The 23,308-nt window shown below is 49.0% G+C and overlaps 1 pseudogene; it reads right to left on the bottom strand.

Moving 5' to 3' along the window:
• Nucleotides 1-20,475, bottom strand: part of LOC146830944 (uncharacterized) — a 43,289-nt pseudogene extending 22,814 nt beyond the window's left edge.
• Between the last annotated feature and the right edge of the window lie 2,833 nt (nucleotides 20,476-23,308).

Consider the following 23,308-nt stretch of genomic DNA (forward strand, 5'->3'; position numbering starts at 1 on the left):
CCAGGCACTTGGACTTGGTCCAGTTGGTTCTGGAATACGGTATCAGCCTGGGGATGGAGAGTTCTATCCTTCCTAGGTATTGGCCTTCTCATACTATTCAGTTGCTGTCTATGTCTACAATGTGGACCAGCAATTTGTGGTCTGTGTGCCACATCGTGCATTCCACATCAAGATTTTCATTCAAGATCACGGAAGAAGAAAGAAGAACAAATGATGCTATATGAACAGATCAATGGATTAATGAAGATTGATATCTCGTGAAGGGCAAGAAGGGGACAAGGAGGGAATGTGGAAATGTGGATTTTCCTGGTCAGTTATGTCCCCTATCTTGGACCCCAACGGTTCTATATGCATGTTACAAGTACATGTATGTTCCCTCCAGTTCCAGTTTCTAAGACGCAAACATATGTGTGTCTACCGTCGACATGTTCTCTGTCAGATCCGCCATCAATGGGCTGGATATTCGATTCCTAAGTATGAAAGGCCACCGACTTTATATGGCTAAGTTACTCCATTTTTACAGTTCAGGCAAGTAGGCCCGATTCTGTCCTCAAAGCCTTTCCCTGCTCTCTGTCTCTGACAGCTTCAGCTTGAGCTCGCATCTGTATCCATGAACTTTGTCCTACTCCCTGTGCAGCTAACGGTGCCTGCCTCGGCCAGTTTTCGCCTGCCTGCCAAGAAGCTGTATTTCACCTTCGAATTATCTATTTTGCTCCTCAGCCGATGCATTCCTGTCTAGTAGTTTAAGTAAACATTCTTCCAGCTACCAAGCAAAGGACTCAGCCTTTCCGTCCTCCTGCAAGTGATTCATAGCCCTGTTGCCATGGAAAGTTTTCTGCCTCTCGCATCTCATATAGACACTTAGGCGTTTGTGCACGCACACAGTCGGTATAGACTAGATTCTGTCCGAGAGTCCTTCCTTGTGGATAACATAGTTCTCTAAACATAGGATGTTAGATATGATTTGGGATTAGGTTGACTTGACCCCCCAGACTTCTTGTCTCCACATGTAGAGCTAAATGTCAAGTCCCCTTCACCCCCTAGTTGCACGTCAATCACACGTCATACTGCTGCGCACGCATCTATGTTAAGTATTATCGTATAGATCCACCTATGTAAGATAACCAGAGCCAATCATGTTTCTTTTTTCCTTATTACGCCTAGTTTCGATTACGTACCTGTTATGTCACTTTTCTTATCAAATGTTACGCCTTCTACATTCGTTTCATTGTAATGTAATTATTATAAAAATGCATGTCTGTCAATAAAGTATTGTACTTCACTTCCTGAACCCTCGTGGTGACGGAACCTGAAGGCCGCGACTCGAGTCGGCCATTTTTGATGGAATAAAGCCCATTTAGAAAACCTCTTATACCACGGATTCTGCCTCTTGTTATTTTGAGCTATTTTACTTTATTTAAAGATTCCGTATGAAATTCAGTCCGGTAAAAAAGATTTTATTTACCACAAAACAAAAGGCCAATGGCCAGTCCATCATCAAATTACAAGGAGTGAACTTGAGTGACAACTGGCACACGTTGCTTGCCTGCACTGGAAGGACAGGGGACATCACCCCGGAGGGGCATACATGGGAGCAGGCCAGGCACCGCAGGGACAGGATCAGGGCGCAGCAGAAGGAGGCAGTGAAAGGGTGGTGGACGCAGGAGAGTCACTTGCAACTGCAGTGGAGCTGACTGAAGTGGTGGGTGCAGTCACAACTGTGGGGCACAAGTCAGATGGGGTGGGCGCCGGCACAACTTCAGTGGGCAGGTCAGATGGAGTGGATTGGGTCTCCACTGCAGTGCCCAAGTCAGACGGGGTGGTCGTGGACTCCACTGCAGTGCCTAAATCCATGGGAGCGGAATGGGGTGCAGGTGAAGTCGGCAGGACAGGGGGTGGGGACACGGTCCCCACATCAGTGGCACTAACCGTCTGACCGGGTGCGGAGGAGCAAGTGGTAGGGGGGAGGGACTCAGCATTTTGGGGACGGTGTATCTGTGGGTGGGGGAACCTGGGGCAGGGTGTGGTGGGGGATCCGCTGGAGTGGTGGCCTGGGGGATGGATGACGGAGACTTCGCCTTGGAGCTGAGTGGCGGCGGTGGGGTCTTGCTCTTCTGCCTCCGGGGGGACTTGCGGGTGGGGGTCTCAGTCTGACTGCGCCTAGGGGAGGGTGTCCGGGTGTGAGGGGCACTCCTCTCTGTGTGTGGGGACTTCCTCTTCCCCTTGTGATCTGGATCTGCTGGGCCGGTGGGGAAGAGGCCAAGGTCATAGAGGAAGAGCTTCTGGGGAGATGGGGTTGCTGGTGAGGCAAGGGAAGGGGGCTGGGTGGGAGAGGTTTCGGTGGACTGCGGAGTGGTTGTGGATGACTGTGTGTGTGTCTGCAAACCATCCCCTGTGAGTGTGGTATCAGTCTCCTGCGCTTGCTTGTGTGCACGTCTAGCCCTTGGTTTGGGTGTTTGTGTGCTGCAACGTGTCTGTGGCTTTGTGAGAATGTGCAGGTGTGTGTGTGTTTGGGATAGGTAGGCTGCTAGGAATTGTGGGTGGTGCAGGTGTAGGAGGGGTGCGGGATTGTTGGAGGAGGAACACTACTGCCATCAGGGAGGCGGCCACGGACTGATTGGTCCTCTGTAGGGCAGACATGCCCGATGAAATGCCCTCAATGAACGACATCAGTTGCGTCAACAGAGTGGTGTGCGCATGGAGGACACTCAGCATCGATGTCTGCCCTACATGGATCTGTCTAAGTAAGTCCACAGACTCCTCACTCAGGGCAGCAGGGGACACAGGGGCAGGGAGTGTGGTGCCTGGCACAAAGGAGACATGCTCCCGAACACGGGAGCCTCCACGGACCTCTGGGATAGGAGCCGATGGGAGGGTGGTGATAGTGGTGGTGGGGGCGGTGGCGGGGACAGCCTCACTAACTGGGGTTTGGTGGCAGCTGACACCCGCCCCCACAAGGGAGTCATCCTCAGAGCTGCTGTGGCCCTCAGCTGGGGGGGATGGTGCTGACGACTCCTCGGTGTGGCTCCACTCGCCCTCCGTGCCACTGGGTCCCCCTGACTCCTCTCCTTCTGTCCCTCCTGGTCCGTGGAGCTGTCCCCTCCTGTGGCCGTGAATGTATCTGGATAGGAATAGGAAGAAAGATAACAACATCAGTCACCTTCACTGACCGCACTCACTACAGTAAGTACATCACATCACAGGGCAAGCCCTGGCATCATCAGCTGAACACTGCTCAAAGTGCCAACATGGTTTAGAATAAGCCAATTGTCATTCTCAACATCAACCATGGCACACATATCCCTCCTTGACTTGCACCCATATGTCTGTTGCATGTTGGATGCTAATTCCCCAATGTCCCGACATGCACCACCCACACTTCAGTTGGACATGCAAGTGAACATTTAGGAGTATGTCACTATACACACAGCACATCTCTTGCCACTGACTCAGTACAGGTGTCCGGATGAAGGGATGGGCAGACTCATTTCACATGCTTGTGATGCATGCCAGCAACACACACTATGATGTTCTCATGTCCTGATAGTCAATGCCACAATGGGGTGCATGGTGCAAACTTGAACACAATGCAGGATCACTCATAGCAAATTAAATGCCATGGCACTGGCATGCCTGGAAAGTCAGTCAACACTGTCTCCTGTCACAGGGGCAGGGCATCCATACAACAACAGTATGCACTGTGTCACAATCATAGCTCAGGGGTAAAGCAAACTCTGCAGCTGACAAGTGCACTTGCCCATCCCCTGCAAACAACATATCCAGGACCCAGAAGACCCCACATCATGCAAATCAGACATATGAGTCTCTGCAAACACAACTCGATGTACATTAGCACATCACAGTCTTACGTGCATGTAACCCAGCTGCCTGAAGTACACAGTTGCATACACCATTGTGCGCTGTCAGATGATCGCACACCTATATGTCACACAGGTCTTGTCTCACACAGTCACATCTCAGATGTCCTGCTGACCCTCAAAATCATGGACACCCCAGTTGTACGTAACAGGAAGCCACACCATAATGACACAGTGGCAGACACCTGAAGGCACATGCCACAAAGCACAACCTGGAAGTTGATACATAGGAGTGGGATTACAGAGTGTTTCTAAATGCCCTTGAGGAGGCATGACTGCCCAGGTCTACGTGAAACAGTGTTTGGCCCTGGACAGTAGTCAGGTGGCTAAGCAAGTGTGACATACTTGATATACATACTCCTGAGGCCCACAAATTGGAGTCCCCTGCTGCAAGGTTTTGTTTGAAATACCCCAGCCACGTGTGGCGAGTCAGACTAGCAATTGGAACACATATCAAGGGCACACACAGATCACATGTCAGACAACAAGCATTGGGCAAACAATTGAACCACCCATGAAACACACAACAGAGTCACGGGAACAGATGCTGTCCGGTAGCTGAAGCATGGCTGACTGCAGGGACACAGTGCCCTAGTGACACAAGCAACAGACTGTAGGGGGCCACACCTGTGGAACAGATGAGGAGGCTGCATCACAAAATTGAGGGACCTGAGTATTGGACTACAAGACCTACGTAATGTGGAAGTGTGACCAGGCCAAAAGACTGCAATTCTCATGTCAGACATAGGACACAGATTAGGCATGGACTTACCCCCTTCTTGCTGCTGTATGGCCTTCAGCTACCTATCCAGGTCCGGGAAGACCACTGCCAGGATCCGGAGCATGTGGGGGGTCAGGGTCCGGTGTATGCCCCTCCTGCGTGGAGGTGACAGCTTCAGCTGGACTCTAGTTATCCTCCGGGTCCAGCCCCGAAGGTCCTGCCACCTCTTCTGGCAGTTGCGGATCCGGCGCTTGTAGACCCCTACCGAACGAACTGCCCGGGCGATGGTCAGCCATATCTCCTGCTTCTGGTGGTCATCAACCTGTGACAACGTAAAAAGTGCATTAACACACATGCCCCATATTTGTGCTGCACACATTTGGATATACATGTCATCATCACAAAGGGAAATGAGTTACACAGGTAGTGCAACCATGGGGAAGGACAAATCACCTGTATGTCTGATATGTTAACAATGCCTGGGAAGTTTAAGCTTACACTAATGCACTTTAGCAGCAGAACACCTGTTCATTACATGTCCCTACACACTTTGGGGGATGAAAGTAGTCATTGAGAATGCTTGCCAGTGGTATACACACTGCTAGCACTGCTAGTCAGACTACATGCACAATTAGGAAGGCAGTGGACTGCACACTCACCTGCTCCCCTGGTTTCCCATACAGCTTGCTGTACTGTGGAAGGAGCCCGTCCAGCAGGACCTGGTTCTCCTCCTCAGTGAAGGCAGTGGCCCTCTCCAGAGTACGTGCCATAGCAGGAGCCAGAGGATGCAGAGACAGCAGCAGTGGTAGCAGGGATGTGGTCCAGGAGCATGTAGTGCAGGAAAGTGAGCTCCCTGGGGGCCAGCCAGCCTTATATCTGTGCTGCAGAGGCAGAATCTGTGTCCCAAGTGATAGGTCCAACACGGTTGCATTCTATGAATCTGGCCAATCCATGGAAATGTATGACTCGTACACGCCTTCCGCATCGTTCAAATCTTCACCTTCATGACACACTAGTAATTGCAACATTGTTGTAGGCATCCAACTGAATTTCCAGCGCACAACTCGTACAAGTTTTGAATCCGCATCCGTCTCCATGACAGTCCAGAGCCAATGGGTGCGCCCGGCTCGGTCAACGGACAGTACAACACGTATTTTGAAAATACACATGCACCCATCTCCATACGATTCAATGGCCAAGGCGTACGCTCGTCTCGGACCATGCCTCCCCTATGCGTATGCATGATAGTCACTCGCGTCGGACCTTATTGCAGTCAATGGCAAAGCGTACGCATGGCTCAGTCATGAACCGTGCAATGCGTACGCATTGTCACCCGTGTCGGACCTCATTGCAGTCAATGGCAAAGCGTACGCACGGCTCGGTCATGAACCGTGCAATGCGTACGCATTGTCACCCGCGTCGGACCTCATTGCAGTCAATGGCAAAGCGTACGCACAGCTCGGTCATGAACCGTGCAATGCGTACGCATTGTCACCCGTGTCGGACCTCATTGCAGTCAATGGCAAAGCATACGCACGGCTCGGTCATGAACCGTGCAATGCGTACGCATTGTCACCCGCCTCGGACCTCATTGGTGTGACTATTCGACGGATTCAACACACAATAACTTGCCAGGGACACCTGTGCACACCTACCACACTACAGCATTGCCCACACAGTGTCCCATGGCATGTCAGGCTGCATTCCCTGTGTGTTGGGGGGGCACATTTGGTTTGTTGGGTGGCACTTTTGTTCAGCCATTCTCAGGCTGTGCACGTGTACATGGGGGCAGAATCCTTTGTGTGCCATGCACATTACCACTGTGATGTGAAAATGTACAGTAATGGGCATGAGTCACGGACACAGTTTCATGTTGGATCTGTTTAGGACATGTCACATACACCCTGAGTCCTGGGAGGGATGGCCTGTACATCACAGTGAGACCTGTAGCCACAATTCTGATGTGCACCCACAGTCTGTGTGCATGTTGTGTCTCAGATGTGGCTGATCAAATGTGCCCAATGGGAGACAGTCTCCACATCCATGTGGTATATGCATACCTTGATGGTGTGTGTGTGTGTCTAAGAGACGTACATGTAGGGCCTGCAGGGACAACAGTGGCCACTACCTGTGGGACTTACGCTTGCCTTGTGGTGTGTACGTGATACGCCATGTCCATGGCATTGTCGATGTGGGAATACAGGGGCCCTGGGTATCTGCATGGCAAAGATCTGTGATGCCTGGGAGGCATCAGGCCTCACTTGTCACTGTGGTGTGTGTTTGTAACGTCACAGCAGTACATAGGTCGGGTGACACAGCAAGATGATTGGCCATTGCACTACATGGGACTCATGTGGACATGTGGAAATGAGATGTGAGGTGATGGTCATGGTCATGTAGGTGACATATGTGTCCATGCCCAACAGCACACACCTCAGTACATTGTGTAATGTCATGATCTATCATGTGATATTGAGCCTGGTCATGGCCACATGGGTGGATGAACCGACAATCTTCCTTTGTTCATCTCTGTTCTGCAGGGCACCAGCTGTCCATCGACCGTTCCTAGACTTTGCAACCATGCAGGAACGCGACTGCATCCGACAGTACCGCTTCACCAGGCCACTGATTGAGGAGTTGGCGGAGCAGTTGGCGCCACATCTGCTACCTGGCCGGACATATCCTACAGCACTGACCCCAGGGGTGAAGGTGATGGCAGGCCTGCACTTCTTTGCTACTGGTACCTTCCAGTACACTGTGGCTACAACAGGTGGTATGTCGCAAACTATGTTTAGTCGGGTGCTACGCGATGTCTTGGAGGGGATGTTGCATTTCCTTGACCTGTACATCAAGTTCCCTAGCCCAGCTGAATTCCCTGAAATAAAGGATGCCTTTTAAACACTGGGGAGGATGCCGAACGTCATCGGATCTATTGATGGGACACGTGTGGCCCTGATACCACCACAGGCACATGAGCAGGCATACCGGAACAGGAAACATTTCCACTCGATCAATGCTCTGGTGGTATGTCTTTCAGACATGTCTATCACACATGTGTGTGTGCACGGTTCCCTGGTTCTGCGCACGATGCCTACATAATGAGGAGTAGTCGCATTGCAACGCTGATGTCACAGATGCCAGCTCAGCATGCCTGGCTTCTCGGTGTGTACTGACTGTTTATCATTGTGTGTATTTGTCAATGTTGTATTCCGCACTCCTACAAAACTCAGCTACTTGTTCATTTTTGTGTGTGTAGGTGATTCCAGATACCCCAACATGCCGTGGTTGCTGACATCCCTCAGGAACCCTGTGACACCAGCCGAGATGTGCTACAATGAGGCACATGGTCAGAGCAGGAGGGTGATTGAGCGGACATTCGGCCACCTGAAAAGCCGTTTTCGCTGCCTGGACAAGACCAGTGGGGCCCTCCCATATGAACCTGCAAAGGTGTGCAAAATAATCCTTGTATGCTGCATGCTACACAACATGGCAGTGCGGAAGAAGGTGCCTCTCATCCAGGATGATGATGACCAACCTCCAGCACTTGTGGAGAATCCCAGCCTGGGCCAAGATGCCAGTGATGAGGAGGATGAGGGTGACGTCCGCTCACAGCTCATCAACAACTTCTTCACCTGAATGTGAGTGTCCAGGGTTGTTATGTCAATGTATGGAGTTAGCCTGGAATGTGTTGTGGCTGCTCTGTTGCTGTCTGAGTGTGTCTGTGTGCCACTTGACTGGAGGCGTGCAGTGATGTGTCCATTCAGGTGGTGTGTACTCCACAATAGGGTAGTACTGCTAACTTGTTTTTGTGTAGGTTTATTGTGACATGTTTGGTGCATGTGTATTGCATTTCTCTCCTGTTTTGCTGTGCTTTTGACTGTGTCTTGTGTCTGTCCTTCACAGGGTAATTTGCCTGTTGTTTGTTCAACACTGACCCCCAATACCCAGAATCCGAAACCAGTGTGGGAATAGTCAATTGACATCAAGTGATGTGCCACACACCCCTGGACTAAAATTCTCAGACACTCTGTGACCGTGTGTCCACCGGAACGTACAATTGCCTTACAACTATTTTTGAATAAACATGTTGCTGATGTGTAATGAACCTGTGCTATGCTTTGTTAGGTGTGTTGTCTGTCTTCCCACATCTGAGTGACATTTGCTTACCTCACCTGTGGACTTGTTACCACTGACTGTGGATAGATGTTGTGGTTGTGCATACCTATGTGTTTCAGGTCAACATCATTGTGTGTGATGAGTAACATCGCCATGGTGAGTATGTGTTGTGTTGCCATAGTGGTGTGTCTCCCTCACATGTGTCACGTCACCATGATTCACCTGACGTTGGTCACATTGTTGCAGTATTTGGCATGCACTGTGTTGTGTAGCAGATCGACATCTCCATGACACATGACAATTTGGAATCACAACAGAGGCAAGTATGGTGTACTGGTGAGTTTATTTTCGAACATGTGTGAGGAAAGTGCACAGGATGGTGGGTGCTATACATTGGTTTTGGAATCCAAAGTTCACATTAGAGTTGGAAGTGCTGGTAGATGAAATGTCCAGAGTGAAGTCCCCAGTCATCTGCTACATTGGCCCAACATGAACCCTCCAGGTCATGTGGGCGAGTTGTGGGCGATTGGACAAGGTGAACGGGTTGCGCACAAAGAACATTGTCCAGAACAGGTTTAGAGGCCCTGGGGGATGTGCTGGGACATCTGCCTCTCACATGTCCTTCTTCGGACGACCCTTCTTTTTCCTGGGGGGGGGGTCCTCAGGTGCAGGCCTCTGCGGTGCAGGGGACTCTCCACCAGAGTCCTCCTCCCTCCCTGTGGCGCTGGCAGATGGTGTTGCAACAGATGTTGTGGCCACACAGGGAGGTGTGGACAGGTTTGTGTTGATCTGGCAGAGGCATTGGAGTAGGACCCGATGCACCGCAGTAAGGGCATCCCACTTGGCCTCCATGCGGGCATGGTGGGCAGCCTGCTCCTGTTGCATGTCCTTGAGGATCCGCACTACCTGGCCAAATCCTCCGATGCTATCCTGGTACACATCTATGATGCGTGCCAGTTGGGGTCATCATGCAGTCCAGACCCCTCTGCAAGGCGCGCCTTCTGCCTCCCACCCCTCCCAGCACCCCTATCCACATGGGCAGGACCAGCGGCGGGACGCACAGGTGACACTGGGACCCCTTGGGTGGTGTTGCTGGTAGTGTTTGCTGTAGCTTCCGAGGGGTCCTGTGTCCCTGTGCTGTGGGTGTTCAGTGGCCTTGGTCTGTCTGTGTTGGCGGGGGTGCCCTGTCGGTGTCCAGATGCTGGAGGCGTGGGTACAGGGGGTACAGATGTTGATGCTGCTGGTGCTGCATGATGACTCACACCGGAGGGGCCAGGTTGGTCGTTGTCATCCGAAGAGGACAGAGACAGTGTCAAACCAGAGAGCTGAGTGTCCACCTGAGTCTGGGCCTGGGAATCCTCTTCATTTGGTGCTGGTACGAACAGATGCCTGCCTGTACACTGCTTTTTTCCAGCTTGTCACGGACAGAGTTTGAGATTGTTGTTGCCCATTTCCCAGCAGGGCCTTGTGCTCCCCACAACAGAGCCCAGTGTCAGACATCTTGTCAGTCCCTTCCCTCTGCCTGTGAGGCAAGCATGGTTCAGTGTATGCTTGCTGGGCCATGTGGGTGGGTGTAGATTGTCTGTGACTGCGACTCCCATCATGCTCTTGGCTACACCCCTCTTCCCAGCATGCCCATACTTCTTCCCTCTTGATTCTGCTTTCCTGTGAGGGGGTGTAACAGCAATGGCAAGATGGCTGACTGTGAAGTCCTGGTGTTTGTTGTTGCCCATTTACCAGCGGGGCCTTGTGCTCCCCACAACAGAGCCCAGTGTCAGACATCTTGTCAGTCCCTTCCCATTCCCTGTGAGGCGAGCATGGTTCAGTGTATGCTTGCTGGGCCATGTGGGTGGGTGTAGATTGTCTGTGACTGCGACTCCCATCATGCTCTTGCCTACACCCCCCTTCCCAGCATGCCCATACTTCCATCCTCTTGACTCTGCTTCCCTGTGAGGGGATGAGACACACAATGTGAGTTATGTTTCTACATGCATCAATGGATCACAAACATGACATTTTCTACTTTTCTAGCAGATGCCTGCCTCTACACTGCTTTTTCCCAGCTTGTCACAGACAGAGTTTGATATTGTTGGTGCCCAGTTCCCAGCATGGCCTTGTGCTCCCCACAACAGAGCCCAGTGTCAGACATCTTGTCAGTCTCTTCCCACTCCCTGTGGGGCGAGCATGGTTCAGTGTGAGCTTGCTGGGCCATATGGGTGTGTGGGGAATGTCTGTGACTCCAACTCCCATCATGCTCCTGGCTACACCCCCATTCCCAGCATGCCCATACTTCCTTCCTCTTGACTCTGCTTCCCTGTGAGGGGGTGTGACAGCAGTGGCAAGATGGCTGACTGTGAAATCCTGGTGTTTGTTTGGCTACAAGTCCAAAGAGAGACCCTGCGCTTCACACAGCAGCACCCAATACGGGGTATCTTTTGCTGATATTTCACTGAGGTGTGGGTCAATGCATTCTACCCGGTGAGTTGTGTGGAGTTTGTGTTGAGGGGGGGGGGGGGTGTCTCCACATGCTGGTAAGTATGGTCAGAGCTGTCAGTCCTCCTTCCCACCCGGCCAGACTTCCCATCATGAAACGTGCTTCCATTGGAGGGCGTGCAAGTTGTCTTTCAGGATGTCAGTCAGTGGTGTCCTACTTCTGATTTGCGCACATGCCCTACCAGGGCCTTGTGCTCCCCACAGCAGGACCCAGTGTCAGCCATTTTCCATTCCCTGTGATGTGGGCATGTTTCAGAGAGGTCTTGATGGGCCAATCAGGAGGGGGAGCATTATCTGTGACTACAGACCCCATCATGTTTTTGGATACACTCACTTCACCTGCATCCCCACTATTCCTTCCTGTCAGTCCGCTGCACTGTGAGGTAGTGTGCTTGTGGTGGCAAACCTTCTGGCAGTGTCGATTTAGCTTTGTGCCACTGCCTTGCTCTATTTGTTTGTAGGTTGGTGCATGTCATGACACAGTTCCAAGTCACTATGAGATGGCAGGTATTGTATTTGTCTGACTGGCATACACATCTTGGGATGATTATCTATTGGTTACTGTGGCTTTGCTTGCGGCGCATGGTTTCACTGTCCCCTTGCCACACAATCTTGGGTATGTTGCTTGTGTACTCACCAGGCTCTGGTATGTCTGTCAGCCCATGGACGCTCTCTGGTGGTAGGATGTCCCGCACCTTCTCCTCCCAGGTCCTGAAGTAGACTGGTTTGGCAGAAGGGCCACCGCCGGTGCACTGGCTCAGGGCGTGATCTTTTTCGATGAGTTTCTTGACCCTTCTGCACACGTCATACCACCTGTTCTGGATATCGTCCTTTGTGCGCCTTGCTGGTGTTTGAGCGTTCACCTTTTCCACAATCCTCGACCACATCTTGGTTTTCTGTGACATGGGGGTCCTTTGGACCAATGTACCAAACAAATTTGGCTCTACTCTGATGATCTTGTCTACCAGCACTTCTAACTCACTATCTGTGAACTTTGGATTCTTCTTTGGGGGCATGGTGATGGGTGGTGGTGGTGAGGGATGTGTGTGTGAGGGTGCAAGTGAGGGTGGGTTGGTGTTGGTTCTGCTGGCTGTATGTGTGTGTGCTTTTGGATGAGGTGCTGATGGTGTGTGAGTTGTGTGATGGGTGAGTTGTGAGTGTGTCTGTGGTTGCTATGTAATGGTGTTTGCTGCTGGCTGTGTCTCCTGTTTGCAAGGGATCATGGTAGTGATTGTAGTCCTTTATATAGTTGGAGTTGTGGGTGTGTCTTTGTCCCAGGTTTTTTTTATTTGAAATTTATAGGCTTTGTCATTGCTTGTTTGGTCCTTTTTTTGTCTTTTTTCCTTTGGGTTTTGTAGGCATGAAGGAGACGTTCATCTGACGGAAATGGACGCTGATGTTGTCTCGTGCGGGCTTCTCCGCCTCGTTCACCCTGCCTATCTTCTGTGTTTCATACGCGTAGGTCGCGGAGATCTCTATTACTTGTGGGCCCGATTTTCTGTGCATGTCGGTCGTGCAGCTTGTTCTCCGTGCGAGTCGGTCTGCTTTTACACGCATTGCATTGTACTGCGTGGGTCGGACATCGCGGGTACGGGTCGGTCGGGTTCATTCCGGGTTCGTGTCGGTCGATGAAAATCACGTTGGTTTTCCGTCCGGATCACTATTTTCCCTACGGCTCGATCGTACAGCTTGTATTCCGTACGTGTCGGTTGTAATTCCAACGCGTTGCATCGTACTGCATGGGTCGTACGGCGCCAGTCCGTGTCGGTCGGTCTCCGGTCCGGGTCCGTGTCGGTCAGTACGTTTTGCGGCCGGAATCGGAATCGAGCCCTCTGTGTTAATGGGGCCAGCAACCCATAGCTCTATGAAGTGGTGGAACAGCAACAATCTATTGTAGGGTTGGTCCTTCAAAGCCCCTGTTCCGCAAGTGACCATTATAACAGACGCATCCTTACACAGTTGGGGGGCACACATGCTAGACCTTACAGTCTGCGGACAGTGGTTTTCAGTGCAAAAACATCAACACATCAATCACCTACAGCTTCTTGCAATTAATTAAATTAGCTCTCAAAGCTTTTCAACATCTTCATTACAAAGTCTGCACAGACACATGTCAGCCATGTACTACACTCGAAAACAAGGGGACACACACTCCACACAGCTCTCGCGGATAGCGGAGTGCATATAGCATTGGGCCATACATCACAAGATCCAACTCCTAGCAGAATATCTACCAGTGGTGGACAACAACTTCTCAGATATGCTCAGCAGGATGCAACAACAGGTACACAAGTGGAAATTAACACAACACTACTCCACTCATACTTCTAATAGTGGGGAACCCCAGAGTTAGACCTGTTCTTGCCACACAACAGAACGCAAAATGCCAACGCTTTGCCTCCAGGTTTCTTCACCTTGAATCCAAAGGCTATGCCCTTTTGATCAACTGGTCAGGGATATTTGCCTATACTTTTCCTATCTTCTACAGTTGCAAAAAGCAGGTCTTGCATATACCTCCATTAGGTTACATTTAGCAGCACTAGCTGCATACATGGCAAACAGACAACGCATGCTTTTGTTTAAAATTTCAGTTATCGTGGTTCAGTCGAAAATTGGGATGTATGACGTTACAGCGCATGCTGTTACAACGCATGCTGTTACAACGAAAGTTTTACAACGCGAGTGCATTGACAACGCAGGACATTACAACGCAAGTCTTTACATCGACTTGCACTAGATGGTGTGCTAACATTAAAAAAAGTGTAATTTACTATTCCAACTCTAGTCCACGTAACAGTAGGGAAGGTGTTGGGATAGTAAACTACACTATTTTTAATGTTAGCACGCCATCTAGTGCAAGTCGATGTAAAGACTTGCGTTGTAATGTCCTGCGTTGTCAATGCACTCGCGTTGTAACAGTTTCGTTGTAATGGTAGTGCGTTGTAAAAGTTGCGTTGTAAAGGTTGTTCCCCCGAAAATTGCTGTTGGCTGTTTGGGGGGCGTAAAGGTTTGATGCCGCAATGAAGATAGTGTTGATGGAATTACTAGTGCACAGTTTGATTCTTGTACTTGTTTTCAATGAAATGTCAATAAAACGATTTGTAAAAAAAAAATCCAGTTATCAAACCTTCTATGGACGGACAAAAAACAAGTTATTTCTCCCTCTGGTCTGCCAGAACCTGTCTGGAATCTTACTATAGTTCTTTCCAGACTTATGTGTCCTCCATTTGAACCACCACATTCATATGGGCTACAGTTATTTATATGAAAGGTAGCTTTCTTAGTAGCTATAACGTCCACCCTGATAAACTAGTTCTAAGAACAAACCCCAAATTCCTCCTTAAAGTGGTTCCTTCTCTCCATATAAACCAAACCATTGAGCTCCCAGTTTTCTTTCCAAAACTAGACTCAGTAGCAGAAATAGTTCTACACACACTCAATATTAAAAGAGTACTAATGTATCATATCAACAGAACAAACCTTTTTGAAAAATTCAACAGCTTTTTGTAGCCTTTTCCAATCCTCAGAAAGACTCTCCAATCTCTTGAAAAGGAATTGCAAGTTGGATAGTAAGATATATACAAACTTGCTACCACAAAGCCAAACATGTGCTACCTGCAGCTCCTAGAGCTCATTCCACCCACAAAAGAAGAAGGTACTATGATTTTCCTAAAAAACATTTCATTAGTGGATATCCATAGAGCAGCCACATGGAAAAAGTCACATACATTCAAAGAACTTTACTGTGCTGATTCCTTAGTTAACCAACAGGCTAAAGTGGGTCAAGCTGTATTACAAATACTTTTAAGTGTCTACGTCAGCCAGTGGCTAGCCACTGCATTTGGTAGTACTGCTTTACATTCAATGGTAAGCATATGTATCTACGGCCAACACATGCTACGATTGGAATATTTTACTTACACAGTAAGCATCTATTCATAGCATGTAGTGCCGTAGATTCGAATAAATGACGATACAACGCGTTTTCATGACAACGCTGTATGTCACATTGCGGTTTTTACAATGCAAGTCGTTACAACGACTTGCGCTGGAGGGTGCTGGACTTAGGAATAGTATGATTTACTATTCCAACTCCAGTCTACGTACAGTAGGGAAGGTGTTGGAATAGTAAATCATACTATTCCTTAGGTTAGAGCGCCATCCAGCGCAAGTCATTGTGACGACTTGCGTTGTAATGACCGCGTTCTGAAGGCATTGCGATGCAATGCCCACGTTGTAATGGATGTCTCCCGTAGATTCATATACACCCACCTCCTCCCTGGAAGCTACTGTCTGACTAACGCACTATTATACTTAACATTGACCTTTCTGAAACTATACCTTGCATGTTCATCTTTACTATCTTATTTCCTGCTCCTGTCCTAAGCTCACCCGGTGAGCCCAAAAACGATCTACAAAAGGAGCCGACGGCCATGCGCAATACAGACGATAGGGGGAGTCCCTATACCTCGTGAATCGAAAGACTTCTTCAAAGAAAAAAAAGTTGCAAACGTCTAAGCCCAACACTAGATAGCAGGAGTATGCTAAGTGGTCAGTTGCACCATCTTATTTAAGAAAATCATTTGTGTTGGATGTGGGCAGGCTCTGAATAAAGTGTGTATTCCCTGTACTTGTCAGTCATTTGTTCTCCAAACTGATTTTAAATCAGTGGTGGGTTTTCCACTGATCGTAGCCACATAGGACAAGCTGGGAAATAAAGTATTCCGAATGAACTAATTTAATGGCAGTAAGCATATTTTTGTTTACCTGTGAAGAGGTAATTTTAAAATAAAAGGAAGCTGCATCTAAAGGACAACACCAAGATAAATATGTAAATTTGTCCATATATGTTTTGGATCTACCCACTGGGGCAGTCTGACAATATTCCCATTGTGTAAAATAAAAAATTGTGTGTGGAACACTAGCCTTGTGTAAATAATGATGTGCATAGTGACGATAGCAATACATATCTCTATAATTAGCAGAATTCAGGTATAAACCTTCACTTTCAAATACAGTATAATATTCAAACCCCAAGAGCATTCAATTCACAGTTCTTTCATGGCAATCATCAGAAACAAATCTAGGGGTGATAACATCACCTATTGCCACCTTAAATACATATGGTATCTGCAGTGTCGTTGTAGGAACAAAAATATAATAAAGGACCTTATCCCAAACACTTCCATCATGTATTGGAAAAGCTGAAATGTTCACAAGGGACAGAGCTCTTCGCACTTTATGTGAAGAATGAGGTTGCAGTATCTCCACTACCAGTTCGGCAGCAGAGCGTTCTGGGAGATAGTGTCCATTTATTAGCAAGAAGAAAACGGTCACTGGTCAGAGATCTTCTCTCTCCCCCAGCAGCTCCGTAGTTGTGCTGCTGCCGCTGACCCCGTTCACCTCTGTACTGGTAGGTGTTCGAGGCCCCCCTCCACCCGCAGGCTCCTGCCTGCGCCTCAACTCTGGTGGTCCAATGGGAGAGCCTTGCTCTTCTGCTGTTCCGCTGCTGTCTGTCTTTGTGTTTGTGCCCGTTTTTCTGTCTTTGTCAGTGTTTTGTTATTGTGCCTTTGGTGTCTTGTTATTGTGCCTTTTTTCCTGTTTGTGCCTTTTTTCCTGTTTTTCTGTCTTTCCTGTTGTTCCTTTTTGTGTCCTCCGTGCCTGTTTCCTTCCCGCCACTGTGCCCCCGCGGCCCATTCCCCCTGTGTGTTCCCGCTCCCGCCTCCCAGCTGCGCTTCCCCCTCCCCTATTTTATGCGCACCAAAGGCAAGCCAGTCCGCGACCCGACCGCGACCAGCGCTAGGGACCCTGGTTCTCCGACATCCCACCGCTACAACTCAGCTGCCCTCCTTGAACTCAACCCCAGGAGGAACAACAACTGCCAGCTGTCTACGCCAAACACTACACACGGCCAGTTCTCCAGCCAACACTGCCAACAATACTTCACCATCCTCCTAACCCCCAAGACCACCGCGCCCACGCCAGAAGCCAGCATCACTGAAGCCCTGAAGATCATCCTCCTCAACATGCGCTCACTGCACAGACGACTGTAGAGATCTGGGACTTCCTCGACACCCTCTCACCAGATGTCGCTTTCCTCATGGAAACCTGGACCAACTCCTCCTCCAACACCAACATTGCCACCGCCATTCCTGGCGGATACAAGATCCAGAGGAAGGACCGCCTCAAACGCCCAGGAGGAGGACTCACCATCGCACAAAAGAGCTCCCTCTGACTTTCCACCTCCAGCATGAGCGACTCCCTTTCCATCACCGAACACCTTCACTTCCAGATCCAGACCAGCCCCCAGAACAACGCTTTGCGGCACCCTAGCCTACAGACCCCAGGCGATTCGATCACCACTACCATCTCCAACCTCATCGTACCCCACGCCATCACCTCCATTGACTACATACTCATTGGAGACCTGAACTTCCTCCTCGACAACTTTAGTGACCCCAACTCCACTGCCCTCTAGGACGACCTCACCAACATTGGACTGAAACAGCTTGTCACCACCCTTATTCACAAGGCAGGACACACCCTCAGCCCCATCTTCGCAGGAGGGAACAGCATCCACTTCAGCCACACAACGCAGACCCTCTGGACAAACCACCACTGCGTACACTTCTCCTTTAACACTACCACCGCTCACAAAGCCACTCCATGCCCACCGCAAAGGAGCTGGAGCAAGGTCACAGACACATGACCACCCCCCGCCTAGACTGACGCCAACTCTGCAGCCAAGGAACTACACCGGTGGATCACCAACTGCGCAGACAAGCTTGCACCCCTCCGCAACCCTGACAGACAATGCCCCTTAAAGGGCTCCTGGTTCACCACCAACCTCCAAGAATCCAGATTCCCCTGCAGACGTCTCAAAAAATGATGGAGGAACAGCAAAACCACTGAAGACCAGACCATCTACAAGAACGCCATGACAGAATACCACCAACTCATAAGATCCACCAAAAGAACCTTCATCCGGGACAAAATCCTCAGCAACTCAAAGGAACTCTTCAGCATCAACCAGCAATTCACCAAACCACCTAGCGAAGCCACGGATGTCACACCCTCCCATGACCTACACAACAAGCTTGGCTCCTACTTCCACCTGAAAATCAAGGACCTCTACGATAACTTCAGCGAACAGACTCCAGAAACTATCCCTTCCTTAAGCAACAACAGCCTGCCCACCTTCACCGCCTGGATCCCGGTCATCACCGGAGATTCCACCATGACCATGAAGAGCACTCACTCAGGAGCACCCATGGACCCCTGCCCGCCGCACATCTTCCACAGAGCTGCCGCCACCATAGTGCCTGAGCTACAACGCGCCATCAGCACCACCTTCGAATCCAGCACTTTCCCCGATGACTGGAAACGTGTAGAAGTCAAGCCCTTCCTCAAGAAACCCTCTGTAGACCCGACCCATTTCTCTCCTTCCCTTCGCAGCCAAAGTCCCCAAGAAGATCGTCAATGCCCAGCTGACAAACTTAATTGAAGAGAACGCCATCCATGACTCTTCCAAATCCATATTCCGCAGGAACCACAGTACAGAGACCGCCCTCCTCGTCGCCATAAACAACATACACACACTCCTTAAACAAGGCCAAACCACGGACCTCATCCTACTAGACCAGCAGCCTTCAACACCGTCTCCCACCGTACTCTCGCAGCCAGACTCCACGACGCCGCCATACCGAGAGCCGCCCATGACTGGCTCCGCTCCTTCCTCGTCGTCAGAACCCAAAGGATCAGACTCCCGCCTTTCCTCTCCAAACCCACAGAGATCAACTGCGGAGTACCACGAGGATCATCGCTCAGTCCACACTCTTCAACATCTACATGGCCCCCCTAACCGCCATCGTCAGACAGCATGTATTCAGCATAGTATCCTACGCCGATGACACCCAGCTCATCCTCTCCCTCACGAAGGACCCCAAAGCCACCAGACTCAGCTTCCAGGAAGGAATGAAAGACGTCCTAGCTTGGATGAGCAGCAGCTGTCTGAAGTTCAGCTCGGAGAAGAAAGAAGTCCTCGTCCTTGGACCCACCGACTCAGCTTGGGACAACACCTGGTGGCCCACCGCCCTCGGCAACACCCAACCCCCACGGACCACGCCTGGAACCTCTGCATCATACTCGACTCCTCCCTCACCATGACCTGCCAGATCAACGCCGTCGCCTCCACCTGCTTCAACACCCTCCACATCCTTCGCAAGACCTTCAAGTGGATCCCCTCAAAGTCAGAAAGACCGTCATGCACGCATAGCAAGCAGAATGGACTACGGAAATGCTCTCTATGCGGGAATCAACAAATCCCTGCTACGCACACTCCAGACCATCCAGAACACCGCAGCGAGACTCGTCCTCATCATCCCACAACATGAGCACTTCACCCAACACCTGTAAGACCTCCACTGGCTACCAGTCGAGAAGAGAGTAACCTCCAAGCTACTCACCCATGCCTACAAATCTCTTCACAACACCGGACCCAAATACCTCAATGAAAGAGTCTCCTTCCACGTACCCAAAAGAAACCTCCACTCCGCCGACCTTGCCCTAGCATAAACCCCACACATCCGCAGAACCAGAGCGGGTGGAAGAGCCTTCTCCTACGTCACGGCTAAGGCCTGGAACATCAGATGCTCCCCTACTCTGCACACCTTCAGGAAGAGCCTCAAGACCTGGCTTTATGGCTGACTCGGAGCTGCACCCCCTCCAGCGCCTTGAGACCCTCACGGGTCAGTAACATGCGTCACAATTACCTGATTGATTGATTGAATAAAATCCAATCCAAAGAAGCAAGAAAAGTAATGAGATGGCAATCCAAATGTACTGCCATGGAGGGATCAGATAAGTGTGTTTTCACCAAGGAAAGAAGCCATGTACTCTGTGTAGTGAAGTGTGAGTACCCAAATGAAACCTCCACTCTGCCAACCTTGCCCTAGCATAAACCCCACACAGCCGCAGAACCAGAGCGGGTGGAAGAGCCTTCTCCTACGTCGCTGCTAAGGCCTGGAACGAGCTCCCTGTCAACATCAGATGCTCCCCTGCTCTGCACACCTTCAGGAAGAGTCTCAAGACCTGGCTTTATGGATGACTCAGAGTTGCACCCCCCCCCAGCGCCTTGAGACCCTCACGGGTCAGTAAGATGCGTCACAATTTCCTGATTGATTGATTGATTGATTAAAATCCAACCCAAAGAAGCAAGAAAAGTAATGAGATGGCAATCCAAATGTACTGCCATGGAGGGATCAGATAAGTGCGTTTTCACCAAAAAAAGAAGCCATGTACTCTGTGTAGTGAAGTGTGAGAAGAGTCAGAAGAGAAATCATCAACATCGACAAAGTAACCAGAAGCAGTTTGTTGTAAAATAGGAGCTGTAGCAGGCAGAAGAGAACTGGTAGACACCTTCAACGGTGGAATATCACAAACAACTGTGCTATTAGAAGTAGCAGCAGCAAGTTGTTTACTCACATCCGATGAATGCATAATTGGAATCAACATAAGTTCATTCTCTGCCCTGCCCTCCCCAGCAGGGGGAGAAACAATTTTGGTGTTGCTGAAAACTTGTAGAGGAAGTTTTTTCTGGGTAATGAGAGGGGTAAGGGAACTACTTGTGAATCCTCGTGACCTACTGTGTAGTACTGGCCACATGATGTAATTTTACTTGATCAATCGAGACAAGTCTTTTGTCTTTAAAATCACCAAGCGATGGCGAAATCACAGTTCTTGTACCTTGAATGCCAAGGACTGGCACCAGTGCACACTATGGTGGGCATATTCCTTCTTTACTGCAATATTCTCACGGACTAGATCCCCAACTTTTGGAATCTGGAAGGAAGGTGGCAGACTGTTTGAGAAGTTCATTAGATCGCTCGTACAGGAAGCCTTGTAATTCCTTTAAGACAGCAAAACTTTCATTGATGTCAAAAGGTGTATCTGACACCACTGCGTCCGGTCAGTCAAGATGTGGAACATACATCTGTTTGCAGAATAAGACCTCAAATAGGGTATGTGTTGTAACTTACCTTTGTCTGCTGCTCAGCTAGAATAACTAATCTACGCTAGAAGTACAGAACTTCATTTGGATTACAACAGTATGCCTTCTAAAGATTGTCTAGGTAGATTATTTAATACTCCCTGGACACCAAACAAACGATGGACCCAACTACATCCTGAACCTAATACTCTAGCTGTTAAGAACTGCTTCAAGTCAAGGTTTCTCCTTTGCACAATCAAATTTCCTTAAGGATGGCATGGAAAGGAGTCATACATCGCCATACCAGGGTTGCCATGGTATCCCTGTAAGCCTTAGAGGCAAAAGCAGGACCTCGGTCCAAGTGGAATGCAGCTACTGCATATGTGCTGATGAAGACTTGCAAGTCTTTAATAACATTGCAAGGGTCAGACGATCGCTGTGGCACCACTCAAAGGGATCTGGAGCATGAATCCACTGCAAGTAGAATATATTTAAAAGCGCCATTCAAATTTAGTAGACCGCAATGATGTAGAAACGAGCATTGGAGAGGTTTGCTATAAACTACGAGGGGTGTCTGTGGAGGGTCTGCAAAGAAAAGCTCTTTATTTGTTGGTAGATGTCACAACTAAGGACATTCGGTTTTATCTGCTTGTTTAGACCATGCCACCAGTAGCACTTTTGCAATAGTGAAATTGTGGCCCTCAACCTGGCATAGGGAGATGCTACACCCTCACGTGCTGTCATGATTAACCCTAGCTTGCAGTCTTGGTTGGGTATCACTCGTTCACCCACCCCAGAGATGGTAGAAAAAGGAATGTTTTGGGCACTTAACTGGTAGGGATATTTTACTGGATATTTTTTACATAACGGGGTGGCATTGCACAAAGCATTGATGGCAGCCATGATTTCTTCATCTGCACTTGTATGAGTACGTGTAATCGCAGCTACAGTTGCAGTCTTGACTGCAGATTTGTCAGCTTAATCTGCCAATGAATTCCCTACAATGTGTATTCCAACACACTGAGGACTCAATGTGTGTATCACATGAGCTTGTGGGAAACTGTCTTTAAGTTGTGCCACCTTTCACCAAAGCAGTTTGTGGTTGATAGTATTACCCTTTTAATCTCTGAATCCATTCAGGCACCAATAATGTAATGTTCATTGAAGGACTGAAGGACTGGAGACAGTAATAACAAATTCAAAGCTTTATTCGACAGCATTGTCATAAAAGCATATTTACATCCTAACAATAAATATAAATACTATTTTTAAAACAATATACAATCTTAAAAATACATTAAACCATGATGCTGGCGAATAGTTCCGATGAATTGATAACATCAATTAAAAACAAGCTTATGCTAAAAATAGAACAATGTCCTTGGTGTCAGATGTTCTTTATCCTTCTTCTAACATTTTTAGGGTGCGTGAACGTATAACCCAGGCCCACCCCAAGAATTTTGCTACAGCAATAACCAAATATTGAGTGCAATCAGATTCGAGTATCCTCAAGGCATCCTTATATCTACGTATCCCCAAATTTAAACATACTGGTTTTATCCATCTGCGACGTGGAATGACATACAATGGACAAACAAATAATAAATGACCAGCATCTTCAATCAAATCTCGACAGTGAGGACAACAATTATCATGGTTGGGTAGCCAGTTCTGTATAAATGTTTTAACAGGGAGGGTCCCAATTCGAAACTGAAAATACAGTTTTCTATCAAAAGGCCTCTCTATATAATCCCAAAAAGCCTCACAAGATGGAATACTTTTGATGTCGAGATATCGTCCTGTTAGATTGGTATTCTGGCCAGTAATAATAACAGATGTTGTAATCATATCCCAGTACATTTTTTTGAGTGCAGACTTAGGAGGAAATTTTAACCCATTTGAATCATCCCATAGATGCCCCAGATCTAATTTTATTAATAAGTCTCTGATTTCTTTAAGCCATGATATAGAATGAAATTGGTCGGCCCTAATAATGTCTTTTAGGGCAGTAGCATAGTGGGCCAATTCCGGTGTGACCATGATACGTCTCCAATATAGGAGTGGGCGCAATCGTGCCAAATCCTCAATTCTTTTCCTGCCCAGATCATAGGC

This window comes from Triturus cristatus, chromosome 5_1 (assembly GCF_964204655.1).
Source record: "Triturus cristatus chromosome 5_1, aTriCri1.1, whole genome shotgun sequence".
Taxonomy (NCBI): domain Eukaryota; kingdom Metazoa; phylum Chordata; class Amphibia; order Caudata; family Salamandridae; genus Triturus; species Triturus cristatus.